This window comes from Acinonyx jubatus, chromosome A1 (assembly GCF_027475565.1).
Source record: "Acinonyx jubatus isolate Ajub_Pintada_27869175 chromosome A1, VMU_Ajub_asm_v1.0, whole genome shotgun sequence".
Classification (NCBI taxonomy): domain Eukaryota; kingdom Metazoa; phylum Chordata; class Mammalia; order Carnivora; family Felidae; genus Acinonyx; species Acinonyx jubatus.
The window spans coordinates 72025111-72031110 of record NC_069380.1 but is presented as its reverse complement, the minus strand read 5'-3'; positions in this window follow the sequence as shown (position 1 = coordinate 72031110).

The following is a 6000-nucleotide window of genomic DNA, read 5'->3' as shown; positions in this document are numbered from 1 at the left end:
AATTAAGTAAGTAACATTAAAAACTTATTCATACACATTTGCTCATTATTTTCTCTTTGTTTCCTTTTGATGTCTGCAAAATTTGTGGTGATAGCCCCTTCTTCATTTCTAACAGTGTATGGGTGCAGGTGTGTGTGTGTGTGTGTGTGTGTGTGTGTGTGTGTGTGTGTGATTCTCCATTTATTTTGGGGGGGCATAATTTATCAGTCTTAACAGTTTTTCAGAATTTTGTTGATCTTACTTTATTTTATGTTTTTAGTTTCTTTTTATATTCCATCTTAATGATTTCATTTCTTTTTTTCCCCCCTCTCAAGTTATCTGGGCAATTTGTTATCCTTTTACTCAATTTTTGTGATTGACTCTTAGCTCATTAAAATATCAGCCTTTCTTCTTTTCCAATATAAACACTTTAGATTATAAATTTGCTTTTGTTTTTCATTATAGTTAGTTAAATATTTTAAATTTCCTTTGCAATATCTTCTTTCACATGGGTCACTTAAATGTGTATATCTGAATTCTAATATATGGGGATTATATCCACTTTTTGGTGATTTGTTTCTCAATTGATTACATTGTGATTAGAAAACATCTTGTTTCATATTTTTGATATTTGTTAAGACATTATTTGTGCCTCCACATATGACCAGATTTTATAAAAGGTTTCAAATTTGCTTGAAAAGAAGATATAGTTATTATTGTTGGGTGCAGGATTATATATTTATAGATCTGTCTGCATTAGTTAATATTAATTATGCTGTTTAAATTTTATGTATGCATATTGATATTTTGTCTGCTTGTTTTGTTGAAAGTATTAAAATCTCCCATATGATTGTGTATTTCTTGCTTTTCCTTGTATATGTGTATATTTAAAAATTTTTATGAAGCCACATTAAAATATACACACAAATGTAAAATTTGTTTTGTGTTTCTGATAAACTGTATTTTTTATCATTATGAAGGAAAACTTTTTCTTTCTTGATGTCTACATTGTACATCTTTTTTATTGTCACTACTTTTTCTATCTGATTTCTTACATTGCATGTCTCTTATAAGTAACTTATAGTTGTTATCATTGTTTTCTATCCATTCAGAATGTCTCTGTCTTTATCTGAATCTTTTCATCCATTTACACTTAATATAATTAGCAAAATATTTGGGTTAAAATCCTCCCTTATTATGTATATTCTATTTGTTGAATCTATTTTATGTCTTCTGTTGTTTCCTTTTTACCTCTTTTGTATTGATAATTTTCATGATCATATTTTCCCATTATATGAAGTGACACTATTTTTGTTACTTAATTATTACTCTGGAAGTTGTAACCTGCATACTTAACTTATTGAGGTCTAATGGCAATTGATATTTTTCCTCTCCTCTCAGGAAACATAAGGATCTGAGAAGACATTTTCTCTATGTATCCCCTACCTGCCCAAAACTATGGCCATCATGTATTTTTATTTTTCTTTGCATAGTAAATAAACCCCATAAGACATTATTGTTACTTGTTTCAGAGTATTTGCTTAGATTAAATATTTTACTTATCACTTTATTTGTTCTTCATTTCTTCCAGTATCTCTGTCTTTCCATTATGTGAGTATTTTCTTTCTTCCTGGAGGATGATATTTGTTGCTTTCTTTAACAATGGTTGTGAATGGAGAATTTACTACACTCTCAATGATTCTTAGCCACATCTTTGTCTGTGTATGTAACATGCTATATAGTTATTTTTTCCTGTTCAAAGTCTTAAGCCTGGCTTGATCTGCTCTTAAACCTGTACCTCTAGTTCTTAATTTCACTTGCATGTTTAAATTCTAGAATCCTGCATATCTACTTTTATTTCTACTTCTCATATATCATTTCATATTTTTCAGTTCCCTACTAAAATTTTCAAGTTTGGCTTTTATCTCTTTTAATAATAATATTTCTTTTCCTTGATAGATTTTAATGATAGATTCTAACACTTTCCACCAATATCTAGCTCTGCTTCCTGACATAGGATTATACTTACCTATCATGTGTGACCATGGGAACAGAAGTGATGTGTGTCACTTTTAGGTAGAAGATTTTAGAATCAGTACATGCTTCATCATTCTCTTCTTTCCTTTTGGTTTGGGTATTGGTAATGTTTCAGAGAGTGACTCTTCTTATCAGCCTGCAACCCAGAGTGAGGACAATAATGATGGGGATCAGTGCTATCATCCTACTTTTGATGGACATGTAAATGTGGCACAGAAAGAAACATTTGTTGTTTTAAGCCACTGGGATTCTAGGGTTATTTATTACTTTAGTGTAATCAGATCAATATAATTGAAAAAGAAATTGGAATCAACATTGGAATTCTATTTTAACAAACAGCTTTAAATATGTGGTTTTGGTTCATGGGCTAGGCATTCGTTTGCAAGGAAACGAATAACAGAGGTTAAAAGCATGGTAATCCATGTTATGTAGTGGCCAATTACTTAGTGAAATGGTTGCCTGTGTTAACTTAGAAGGCAAATTATATACCTAATAAATTTGTAGCTTTATGGGAAAACACACTTTTAGCAGCATGTGTTGGCTGCTGTTGACTGCGTTAGAAAGTTTATTATAGGAAAGAGACAAAATCAGAACAATATTGGCTGATTTGCAAGCAAGAATGGAAAAGAATGGAGAGAGTCAGTATAATCAGGGACTTATAGTTAAAAAGATAAATACTTCCCAAATGAAAACATCAAAAGATAAAATTGAGAAAATTCATTGAATGTCAAAGACTAATTAAGACTCCATCTTAAGGTAAGGATCAAATAAAGACTATGTTTGTCACACTGGTTGTTAAAATTTCTGGATAGATTAACATTCTCCCAGTAAATACTTTTAGTTGGACAAATGGCTCAAGAAAAAGAAACTGTGTGTGGCTCTCCCACTGATGCCTTATGAACACAAGGTAGCTGCACTTACACTGGTGAGTTGGTGTGGGACAAGAAAACTGATTGGAAGAAAATAGACAATAAGCTGCTTAAGTTTTGAAGGAATTATGCTACACAAAGAGCCACCAGCTTGGACTTAAAGAGACTACCATTGGTACTTAATAAACTACTTAGACTCTTGCCATTTATTCATATTTTGAAACCTAATCCCCAATGTGATGGTATCTAGAGGTGGGCTTTTGGAAAGTGATTATGCCATGAGAACAGAGATCTCATGAATGAGATCGATGCCCTTATGAGAGAGACCCCTGAGAGATCCCTTCCTCCTTCTGCCATGTGAAGACACGATGAGAAGACAGCTGTCTATGAATAAGGAAGAAGGCCCTCCCCAGACACTGAAACTGCCAGCACCTTGACCTTGGATTTGTAGCCTCCACAACTGTGAGAAATAAATTTATGTTAATAGGCCATCCAGTCTATGGTGTTCTGTCATAGCAGCCTGAGCAGACTGGAACAGCACCTGTATTTCCACCAGAAGGAAGCACGCTAAGAAGCTCAGTTCTCATGGAAAGTGTATTCTTCAGTGCTCTGTCAAGTAATAGTCAAGGGTGGTAATAGGAAAATAAAGAGGGGGGAGCTTCTGGGGTTCCTGGGCAGCCCAGTTAATTGAGCATTTGACTCTTGATATTGGCTCAGGTCATGATCCCACGGTCATGGGTTCGAGCCCTGCATTGGGCTCTGTGCTGACAGTGTGGAGACTGCTTGGGATTCTCTCTCTCCCTCTCTCTGTGCCCCTTCCCCACTCATTCTCTCTTTCTTTCTCTCTCTCTCTCAAAATGAATAAACACAAAAAGAAGAAAGAAAAAGGAAAAAAAGGGGACTTGTGTTGAGTTGAGCCAAGGGGCATGGAGAGTGGTGGGCTGGGAGGTACTCCCAGAGAGCAGAGCATAACCCACCCCCAGAATATGAGGCCCTCGTGGCCTCTCCTCAGCAGGATCTTGAATTTGCTATTTACTGGTGACTTTCTGTGTGTGTGTGTGTGTGTGTGTGTGTGTGTGTGTGAACGTCTCTCTCTCTTTTCCCTCTTTCAGTGTAAGAGAGTGTACCAGCATTATCCTTTCCCACTATCTTTTGCGAGTGTGAGAAACAAACCTGTGTCTCTCTAGTTCCTGAGTCTCCAGATCAAGAAAAGCCACATCTAGATCTGATGTAGAAACTATTGTATATCACTCAGACATCCTGGCTTTGAGCAGTGATTGGACAAAGGTTTTGAATATCTCCCTTGGAGAGGGATTGAAGGTACTCTGCCATGAGAAAGAAGAGGAAAACAGATATTTGGTGTCCAGTGGACAAACCTGATATGTTTGTTGTATTACTAGTGGTCAATCTCTGGTTTTCCATCTTGTGAGAGGGTTGTACTATACCACATTGTCAGACCCAGGTGTGGTCATAAGAATCACAACAGGCAATGTGAGCAGAAATGGTGTGTGTCACTTCTAAGAAGAAGATTTTTATTTCTTTTTTAAGTTCATTTATTTATTTTGAGAGAGAGAAAGAGAGAGAAAGCAAGTGGAGGAGAGGCAAAGAGAAGGAGAGAGAGAATCCCAATCAGGCTCTGCATTGTCAGTGCAGAGCCCGATGTGGGGCTTGAACCAATGAACTAGGAGATCATGACCTGAGCTGAAGTCAGATGCTTAACTGACTGAGCCACCCAGGCACCCTTAAGATGAAGCTTTTAAAGCCAGGGTGCTTTTCCAAGCTCTTTCTCTTCGTGCCACAGTTACTGGAAATATTCCAGATAGCAACTACGCTGCCATACTAGGTAAGTTTCCATGGTCAAGTAGTGCATTGGGGATTTAATGTACAGTATCCTATGTATCACTGCAGCTTGTGAGGACCAGCAATGCCATTGGTTCTGGTTTGGACAGCGGTCCTGGCAAGTGCTGCAAGGAAGTAGCCATTAGGCAGAATGAGGGAAAACAGAGAGGAGAAACAAAAATCTAAATAAAAATCGTCCCGCCCACCTTCTGAAAGCCTGAATTCCAACACACATTTGAATCATATGCTGAGAAAGACCACTAACAAAATCACCAATCAGAATGTGAATATAATCCATACAACATTTATTTCATAGGGTAATCTGACAGAGATTTCAATGTGAGTATGTTTAAGATGCTTAAATAGAGAAATAAAACCATAATTCACATTAAACACTTGCAAGAAATCGTGAACCAAGCACATAAAGTAAGAAGGGATCAATATTTTCCATGTTAGAATTTCCAGGAAAAACAGAAAGGAGAGAATGCAAAGAATAAATATCTGAAGAAGTAAATATGAAGAATTTGGGAATTGAAGAAGATCATGCACTATATAAAGAAGGCTCAATAAAAATAAATCTACCCATAAACACGTCACAGAGAAACTGCAGATCATAAGAGAAAGAGAAAATCTTAAGAGTTATCAGAGAGTAAAAAATGAACCATGTACCAGGCCATATGGAAGTTTCAACACACCATAGTCTAGAACATTACTTTTAAATGTGGATAATAATCATAAAAAGAAAATAATACAGAAACCAAGGACATAAAGATAATAAAAACAATAGGAATTTTAATAGATGGATGATTAAAATACAGAGCTTAAAAATTGTTGGGATAATTGAACAGCAAATAAATGAATAGCTTAAGATAACAATATAATTTATGATGTTTTTCCATAAGAACCTAATTTTCAACATACAAATATAACATTGTTGAGTGCAAATGGTTAACGAAGCATTGAACTCATGACTTGCTGGTTAACTTGCTCATTTTCCATAATTCCAATGTGGGTGGAGGTAGTGGAGAGGAGTATGAGAAATGTTGTGTTGGCCTTGGAAAAACTATTTAAAAACCCAACTTGATAGGATTTTACTCAGCCCCATTTTGTGGAAATGGTCCAGACCACACCACATCCTTACTTTCTTGAAGCCAGTATTTCCAAAAAACCATAAAATCCCTTTCTGCAGGCAGCACTGTGTCCCTTAGTTACTTTTTAGACATGACAAAAATGGTCATAAGGAAAAATTAAGCTCCAATAGTTTTGTGTATGTGTG